Source organism: Rhinoderma darwinii, chromosome 3, assembly GCF_050947455.1.
Source record: "Rhinoderma darwinii isolate aRhiDar2 chromosome 3, aRhiDar2.hap1, whole genome shotgun sequence".
NCBI classification, from domain to species: domain Eukaryota; kingdom Metazoa; phylum Chordata; class Amphibia; order Anura; family Rhinodermatidae; genus Rhinoderma; species Rhinoderma darwinii.
The window spans coordinates 108,033,356-108,043,302 of NC_134689.1; the positions used below are offsets into that span (position 1 = coordinate 108,033,356).

General features: G+C 42.8%; 1 non-coding gene across 1 annotated transcript; it reads left to right on the forward strand.

The window, feature by feature from the left end:
- The first annotated feature begins 608 nt into the window (after positions 1–608).
- TRNAL-UAA (transfer RNA leucine (anticodon UAA)) lies at positions 609–695 on the forward strand. Its single transcript has one exon. It is a non-coding gene; the product is annotated as a tRNA-Leu (tRNA).
- Positions 696–9,947: the final 9,252 nt, after the last annotated feature.

Below are 9,947 nucleotides of genomic sequence, written 5' to 3' on the forward strand. Positions count from 1 at the left end.
CTACAGCTGCTTTATACATCTCTACTAGACAGCGTCTGGACCATTTAAAAATGCTTAACAATATGTCTGATAATTCGCCCGTGACTGAGACCTTAACACTTCAGAAAAGACAGTCTACACCCCTCAATGTTTCTTTAGGATCCCCAAGTTTATCTGGACTCCCAGGTCGGTCACTGTCAAGAAGACGCTTTGATAGGTTATTGCCTGTTGTAAATTGGTTAACCATATAAATGCATAGTTGTGGCTTTCGACGGCTCCTGTCATTGTCTCGCTGCAAATATTTGTTGTTCCTGTGTATTTTGATCTGTACGTTTATTTGTTCTGTAAATATTATGTAAATGCGTCTTTTTATAAAAATGACATTATTTGCCTTACATATATTATGTCCACCTTTTCAACTGTAGTATGCCTTTGTTTTTATAAAATAAACTAATGTATGTTGAAATATACGTCTGCTTTTTATTTGGTTTTGACATTACCTTCATGGTTGACTACGTCAGATGTACATTGGCTTCGCAATGTTAGCTACGCCTGAACTAAAATTCCATCTGAATCATCTCCTTAATACACGTCTTCATATTATTCTATAGCCACATTATCCATCCTATACCAGGGTGGCCGAGCGGTCTAAGGCGTTGGACATAAAAATCCAATCGGCGTAAAAGCCGTCGTGGGTTCGAATCCCACCCCAGGTAAACTTTTAAACATTGTTTTATTATTTTTTTACAGTAAATTTACCCAGCAATTTTATGTGTTTATACAAAAAGAACAAAATGAGCTTTTATTCAAATAATTTGTGAATAACGTATTCAGATATAACCCTGGTCATGCCTTGGTTACAGCGAGCACCAATCACAATCATTATTCAAAATGTAACCCGGTCATGCGCACAGTTATACTTATAGTTTCAGAAAACCGCAGAAAACATGTTCGGACGCTTTCCAGGCATGTCAGGGCATGTTTCTGTTCAATGAACACGCCCACAACTCGGTACGCACCAATCACAACACGGCTTCAGTGCCCACCAATCACATTCATTCTATGGGAATGAACACGCCCACAATTCCGTATGCACCAATCACCGCATGGCTTCAGCGCGCACCAATCACAATCCTTCTAAGTACGCGTCATATGATGCTGTTCCGGAAGAGGCGGGGTTCACCCACCGGAACCGGAGGGGTGTGGTCTGTGGTACACCGGTTCCGGAAGAGGCGTGTCACTGAACCGGAAGCGTGTCACTGAACCGGAAGGGCGTGGTCTGGGGGAGCGTCAGTTCCGGAAGAGGCGTGGCCCTAAACCGGAAGGGCGTGGTCTGGGGACACCCCGGAACCGGAAGGGCGTGTACCGGGATCGGAAGGGCGTGGCCAATCACCGGCCTATAGGGCGTGTCAATGTTAGCCACGCCCTAGGTGTGTCCCTAAAGGGGTGTGTCGACGCCCCTAAAGGGGCGGGCCGTTGTCAGCCACACCCTAGCCACGCCCCGAAAGGGTGTGTCAACGCCCCTAAAGGGGCGTGTCAACGCCGAACACGTCATAAACACGCCCCTAAAGGGGCGTGACAACGTTAGTCACGCCCCAACCACGCCCCTAAAGGGCGTGCCAACGTTAACCACGCCCTGACCACGCCCCTAAAGGGGCGTGGCACCTGTCAAAACTAGTTTGACGACTTATGTAGCTCTATACTACTAACAGAACCCGCCCCAAGTTGAATATTGTGTATCATGTCACTTTCCACGCCCCGATCCTCCCATATATGCCACGCCTTCGGCACCACTCCCCGCCCCAGGAGGCCATCTTGGTACACCTAAACCTGTTGTTCCGTTATATCCGGTACTCACACAAGAAGATGGATTTTATAAGCCCCTGCCCCTGATGTGGCCACGCCCGGCCCATCCAAATCAGTATGAAATAATCACCTTGTTAATTTTGTTATTTGTAGTGTTTTTTCTATTTACAGAAGTTCCAGTCTAGTTCACTGATGAAGCAACACGTCATCATAATATAGAGATGGTGGCCGACAGACTGTACTGTTAAACATTAACGTAGATAATTCCTATACAATGGTGTGATGAATGATTGCAGATACGTATGTTGTTTTGCCGGCATTGAAAGTGTTAAGATTGTGAGAAGTTGTGAGAAGCTGCGAGTTTGTGACCCCCCCCCTCCCCCCTGTAGTGTGCTGTGTTTGGGAGGAGGAGGAGGGGGGCTGACTGGGTGCAGTCTGCAGGGCTGATGAGACAAAGGGATTTCAATATGCACTGCTGAGATATATATATATATCAGTAATGTCTACAAACCTAAATATATTTCTTCTCTTTTGCGCAAGCGCTGTTGGTTATAAAAGTTCCGATATTTATGTGTTATGATGTGATCAGATTTCATGTGTTTTGATGTTAATTCAGAAGTATTAAACTACAGATACTGTGAGACACGGGGTTTTGAAAATGTATGTGCCCCCACCGTTCCCTATTTTTATATACTGTTTATTGGTTTGCAGTAATTAATGTTATCAGATATAATATTTTCTGTTATGTTGAATAACTAACTACAATTGTTTTATTTTTGATTTCACACATGAGTTATGTCATTGTAAAGATCAAATGTTTGTCAGGAAAAAGTTATTTTTGTTTCAGGTTGTTGTACATTACAAGGGGTTCAATTAGTGTTATGTTGAGATGTAGTTTTGAACTCTGCTACATTACTCTCGCAGAGTCCACAAAGGGGGGAAGGGTGAAGGAACTGATCAGGTACACAATCCCTCCTTACAATTTTGGTTTATGTGTAAGAGACCATCCCCCTCCAGCAAAGTTACACAGGAGGCGATGTGACATCACTCACACGAGTCTTTATGGATTTAGATGAGGGAGAAGGCAAAACAAAACTTGTCTGGACATTGTTAATTTGATGTAAAGTTTTTAGGGATGTTTTATTTTTATTTGTTTTTGTATTAATCAAGTATTTGCAGAACCTGATAAAAGTGAGATTCTCAAAGTATTCTGGATTATCAGCTGAATGAGGAGGAGTTGTGTTTGGTAGCGGCTTGTGACACCAATCCATGGAGTACCTCTACGCAAGCATATACTTTGTACTGTACTGAACAAAATGGACATGCCACTGCAGTTCTCACACAAAGTCATGGACCACAGCAGCGCCCGCTAGCATATTATTCAGCTAGACTAGACCCTGTGGCCCGAGGTTCCCCATCATGTGTGAGAGCTATCATTGCTGTAAATTCAATGTTAAACAAGACCTCAGATTTGGTCCTGGCATTTCCAGTCCAAGTTTTGTACCACATGATATTACTGCTATTCTTACTCAAGTACAGCCGAAGCATTTGTCAACAGCAAGACATTTGAGATTAACCTGTGCACTTCTTCTTCCTGAGCAGGTTACTTTACACCGCTGTACTACATTGAACCCAGCTACCTTACTGCCTTTGGAGCAAGGGGGAGAAGATGTAGGTAAAGTATGGTCACAATTTTTGCCTGAAACTGATGAACATGATTGTATGGCCCTTATGGCCCAGGAAACAGTGGGGTTCGCACATGTAAAAGATACCCCACTCCAAAACCCAGACCTAATACTCTTTGTGGATGGTTCAAGGTATTTTGTAGAAGGATCTTTTCTTACAGGATATGCAGTAACCACCGAAGATGTAGTCCTAGAAGCAGCCTCCTTACCAGCGTCCCGCTCAGCACAAGAAGCGGAGCTTAAGGCCCTGGCAGCAGCATGCCAACATGCAGAAGGAAAGACAGCAAATATATACACTGACTCTCGAAGTAGCAGTAGTAAACATTAAAAGCTCACACCAAGGTGAGTTCACCAGAGACAAAAGGAAATGCTTTGGCAGACCAAGCCGCAAAAGCAAGCAGCACAGAAGCTACCCGTGTTAGCAGCCGTATGTCAGATAAAAGATCCAGAGGAAACAAGACCAGCTGTAAGCCCGGAACTACTGCAAAAACTTCAAGGACAAGCAACAAAAGAAGAAAAAGACAAGTGGACGGCCCAAGGAGCAACGCTACGAAAAGATGGCCTCTGGCAATGCAAGAATAAACTGTGCCTGCCTAAGACAATGTTCCCAATGATGGCCCAAATAACACATGGAGCGACTCACCAATCAAAAACGGCAATGATGGACTTGGTAAACAAGGTGTGGTATGCCCCAGGGTTTAGTGTGATGGCCAGCAGTTTTACACAAGGATGCATGATCTGTGCAACACATAATATTGGAAGAACTGTAAAAGTACCACAGAAGCACACACCCAGACCTATATATCCGTTCCAGAGACTGCAGATAGACTATATTCAATTACCAAAAGTCGGTACCTATGAGTATGTGCTTGTTTGTATTGATCTCTTTTCAGGATGGCCAGAAGCTTTTCCAGTCACCAAAGCTACAGCCGTAGCCCCAGCAAAGAAACTGATCAACGAGGTGGTGTGCAGATATGGAGTTCCAGAGGTGATCGAGAGCGACAGAGGAACTCATTTTACGGGTGAAATCATGAACCATGTGTTGTCCGCTCTAGGCATAAGTCAAGCCCTACATACACCATACCATCCACAAAGTAGTGGGAAGGTTGAGAGACTAAATGGGACTCTCAAATTGAAAATCCAAAAAGCAATGGTAGAAACCGGGAAACCATGGACCGAGTGTCTACCATTAGCCTTGTTCTCAGTAAGATACACGCCCACAAAAAGAACAGGTCTCAGCCCATATGAGATCTTATTTGGGTCGGCTCCCAGATTAGGATGTTATTTTCCACAGGTGCTCCAAATGCAGTATGGTAGACTAACAGATTATGTATCAACGCTGAACAAACAATTGACCAAGGTGCATGCACAAGTCTTTGCTTCCATTCCAGATCCTGATTCAGTTGAAGGGACGTATAAGCTAGAACCAGGAGATTGGGTCATTGTCAAAAGACACGTGAGGAAGAGCCTTGAGCCACGGTTTGATGGTCCTTTTCAAGTTTTGCTCGTTACAAGCACCTCAGTGAAGCTCGAAGGAAAGGCAAGCTGGATTCACGCCAGTCATTGTAAAAAGGTTCTTCAGCCAGAAGAATGAAGATCTTTGCGGTTGTTGCGGCGGTTGTTGCGTGTGCTCTTATACAAAAAGGCAGAACTGCTACTCCTGTACACGTAATCAGTACAGAATCACTGGAACAGTTCAGGACAGGGTGGGCGAATGCCACAGTGATAGAAAGCAGGGTAACTACACCTGTAAGGCCAATGCCCCGTGTTATACTACAAATGTGACTACAACCGAAGGGACTTGGAAAAAAGGACCACATGGAGGGACTGTGTACCTTCACATAGACAAAACAGCCAATATTAGCATACAAGAAGAGACGCCGGGGCTGTTGCTTTGTTGTTATGAACCAGATTTACAGTATCTACAGAAATGTACAACCAGTAAAAATAGAAACGAAATGATAAATAAGACTTATGAAAGATGCAACAAGGAGAGGCTCAACTCTACGATTGTAATAAAAGAAACTGATGGGATGATATTATGTATGAATAATAGCCAAATAAGAAATAGAATATATTTTGTATTTTTTGATAACAATTTTAAGAGATCTGAAAGGAAGTTTTGACCCCCATGTGTATATAGATGCTATAGGAGTCCCAAGGGGGGTCCCAGATGAATTCAAGGCCCAGGATCAGGTAGCAGCTGGATTTGAATCATTAATCCCTATGATCACAGCTAACAAAAATGTAGATTGGATAAATTATATCTATTACAACCAGCAACGGTTTGTTAACTATACTAGGGACGCTTTACAAGGTCTAGCTGACCAGTTAGGACCCACATCTACTATGACTTTCCAGAACCGTATGGCCCTTGATATGATACTAGCAGAAAAAGGAGGCGTTTGTGCCATGATAGGTACTACCTGTTGTACTTTTATTCCAGATAACACAGGACCAAACGGCAAAGTAACCATGGCAATCAAACAGATTGTTTCTTTATCCGAGGAATTAAAACGAAATTCAGGTTTCACAGACCCATGGGATCAGTATTTCTCATGGTTAACCGGATGGCAGAAAATTCTGGCCCAAATTGGGATTGTAATCTTAATTTTTCTAGTACTTTTCGCAGTTATTGCTTGTTGTGTATTACCATGTATAAAGAAATTAATGACTAAAACTATAACTGAAGTAACTCCCACTTTTATGTTTTCTTCAGAAATTGAAGGACTTTTACCAACTCCATCCATGAAAACAACCACCCTTTATCGAGACTATTGTTCTGAAGATGAATAGATAGTGTAGGGTGTGCACCGACTCTTTAAGTCCAGCTACAAAGGGGGGTCTCCTAATAGGGGAGGCTCGTCTCAAACTGGTGAAAAAATCCTTTTACTCCCCTTTCCCAGAGCACGGACACACTTAGGTTAAGAAATGAAGAAAATAATGATAAAAGGGGGGACTGTGAAGGATGGAGTGGACAGAAGTTAATGTTTATAATAATTTTCTTTCTTTAATAAAATATAGACTATAGAGTTGTGTACATAATTGTGATGAAGCAATAGTAGGATTAGATAAGTATACGTGGCAAGATGGCCCCTGAACAGGGACTACGCACTAATAAAATAACAAGTCACTTCCTGGTATGAACGAACTAGGAACTATGAAGACATATCTAAAGGACCAGATAAGGGTGAACCTATCCAAGGATGACACAAGTAACAAGAGGCTTACAGTGATACGTGCTTTTATAAAAGTGTGATAACATGTACCCACCCCCAGGAGAAAGGAGATATAGAACAAATGTGTCTAATAAAGCAGTGACGCCTCTCCTGATGCTGAGTGAGGAGCTTTATACCAGACTCTGTGTGGTGTGATTCCTTTCGTACGAACTCAGCGTATTATCCCTGCCGGTTGAGACTGATTAGTACCCGAACAGTATGGGGATATTATTCAGTAACAGTATGGGGGTATTATTCAGTAACAGTATGGGGGTATTATTCAGTAACAGTATGGGGGTATTATTCAGTAACAGTATGGGGGTATTATACAGTAACAGTATAAATGTATTATTCAGTAACAGTATGGGGGTATTATTCAGTAACAGTTTGGGGGTATTATTCAGTAACAGTATGGGGGTATTATTCAGTAAGAGTATGGGGGTATTCAGTAACAGTATGGGGATATTATTCAGTAACAGTATGGGGGTATTATTCAGTAACAGTATGGGGGTATTATTCAGTAACAGTATGGGGTATTATTCAGTAACAGTATGGGGTATTATTCAGTAACAGTATGGGGGTATTATTCAGTAACAGTATAAATGTATTATTCAGTAACAGTATGGGGGTATTATTCAGTAACAGTTTGGGGGTATTCAGTAACAGTATGGGGTATTATTGGTAACGTTGGTCTTACAATCTATGTAAATTACTGTGGTGGGGGCTGTGGGGAAGTGTGAGTGTGGCAGCAGATGATCAGGCTAAGAGACTGTCTGCAGAGTGACATGTAGATGATACTTACGTGTGGTATGTGGGCCCATAACTTATGTACAGCCCAGGGCCTAAGATCATATTAATCCACCACTGGCATCGAGCCAGCACAAGCAGACCACAACAATACAGCAGGTAGAGCAAAGAAACCGGCCCAGGACGTGCCGCTTCAAAACAGCGCTATGTGCGATCCGTCCTTGACTGGCCTGAATGTAATTGCAGAGAGTGACGCCACAAATGAGACTGGCTGCCGAGGAGAGATATGGGGCAGTGCAGGGCAGACTGTACTATTTGCACTGCACTGATTGGCAGTAAGAATAATTCTTTAAATATTTTCCATACTTCAAACAGCACTTTAAGGCTGTGTTCACACTGAGTTTTTTGCAGGAGGAAAATTCTGCCTCAAAATTCTGTTTGGGATTTCGAGGCAAATTTTGTCCTTCCTGCACGTCGTTTGCCGCGATTTTCACCAAGTTTTTCGCTCGCGGCCATTGAGTGCTACGGGCAAAAAACTCAGCGAAATACCCTTTCTCTTCCTCCCATTGATGTCAATGGGAGGTCAGAGGCGTAAATGCGCGAAGATAGGGCATGTCCCTTCTTTCTCGGGAGGCATTTTCGGCCGGTATTTGACGAGTTTTGCGGAGCGGTTTCCGCGCCCAAAAACTCGTCAAAATACTCCATGTGAACAGGGCCTAACAAATAAACATCAAATGCTTTCCTATTTAAAAAATGTATATATTGCGTGTTCGATGTGTAAAGCTAGGAATGCGAAAACTCTGATAGATTTGGGGGGGGGGGCGCCTTTTTATAGCTCGCCTCAGGCGGCAGACAGGGTAGGTTCACCCCTGTATATGACTATGCATTTTTTAGCACTTTTACCTCTGCAGGCTTTACCTCTAATTCAGTTGCCTCTGAGCTAGTGGGCAAAGCTTAACGGCTATCATGTCTTCTACACAGCACACATAGAAGAGGAAAATACTTCTCTCCTATCTCTATCACATATATCGTAGCTGCAGCAACATGGAGGAAATTATACAGCAGGAATGAGTGGTGTAGTTGAGAATCCAAAATGTATAGAGTGCCTACCGGCAAACAGAGCCCTTATTTCCCAACCACCAAAATTAAAATATAAGGTTTAATTGGTATAGACGACCATCAACAGACTACATAGAAGTTAAAATTCCTGGTCCATTGCTGATAGAGATCAGCATAGTGCAATGTGTGGTTATTCAAAGAAGCAAGGTGCTAACGGCTGCAGACCGCAGCACCACGTTGTAAGTTAAATTACTAAGAGACCAGCAGGACCAGAGTTAAAAATTCAAAAGAGCCCCTATACCCCTGAAGACTCTACGTCGGTAGTGAAACATGTCGGGGGGGCTCTTTTGAATTTTTAACTCTGGTCCTGCTGGTCTCTTAGTAATTTAACTTACAACGTGGTGCTGCGGTCTGCAGCCGTTAGCACCTTGCTTCTTTGAATAACCACACATTGCACTATGCTGATCTCTATCAGCAATGGACCAGGAATTTTAACTTCTATGTAGTCTGTTGATGGTCGTCTATACCAATTAAACCTTATATTTTAATTTTGGTGGTTGGGAAACAAGGGCTCTGTTTGCCGGTAGGCACTCTATACATTTTGAATCCTTTGCGCCCACCAACTACCGAGGTCCACCCCTTAGTAATTGCTTGTAGTTGAGAATCCAGCACTGGAGTGAAAAATAACACTTACCAGGAAGCTGCAGCATGTCTGGGTTTCTCTCTCACTCTGCTCCTGCTCCCCCTCCCCTCTCCATAGACTTGTACAGGCAGTGCATCTGTGTTTCTTTCTCACTCCCTGCTCCCTCCACCTACTCCCACCTCACCTCCCCATAGACTTCTATAGGCAGGCAGTGAAGAGAAACACCCCTAATTTTAGCAGTCTGTCAATTCTGCTTTGTAATTAGGGATGGATTTTGCTTGACAACAGAAAGTGTACAGAAGAGTACAGGAACGGAGACATCTTGTATTAACTTCACACAGAATTTGCATGAAGAAAATAACATTTTAACAGTAAGTCAATTACAAAGTTGATCTTTTTTAGGTATACTATTACATTAGTATAAGTTGTTTGAAAAGTTATTGTCCATTTAAGCTCCTAAGTAATGTTCTTTTTGGTTGTGGGGAGCAGAGCCATAGCTAGGCTTTCCCTCATCCAGGGAAAAAGTTCAGTTTGATGCCCCCATTTCTGCATCAAAATATCATGGCCAAGGGAAAGTGGTCTGTTGGTACCCAGCACCCGTGGTAAACATACCCGGCAGACCCCCTAGCTATGCCCCTGTAAAAGCTACAGCTGTAGCATTTGTTCTATGGACTCTACTGCTGCTGACATTTTCTCATCTAAGTGATATTAAAAGGTAATTAAATCAGCTTATTATACTTTGGTGAGTTCCAAAAATGTGTAAATGATATATCTGAACAGTAATATACATTACTTACCTAAAGAAAAAAT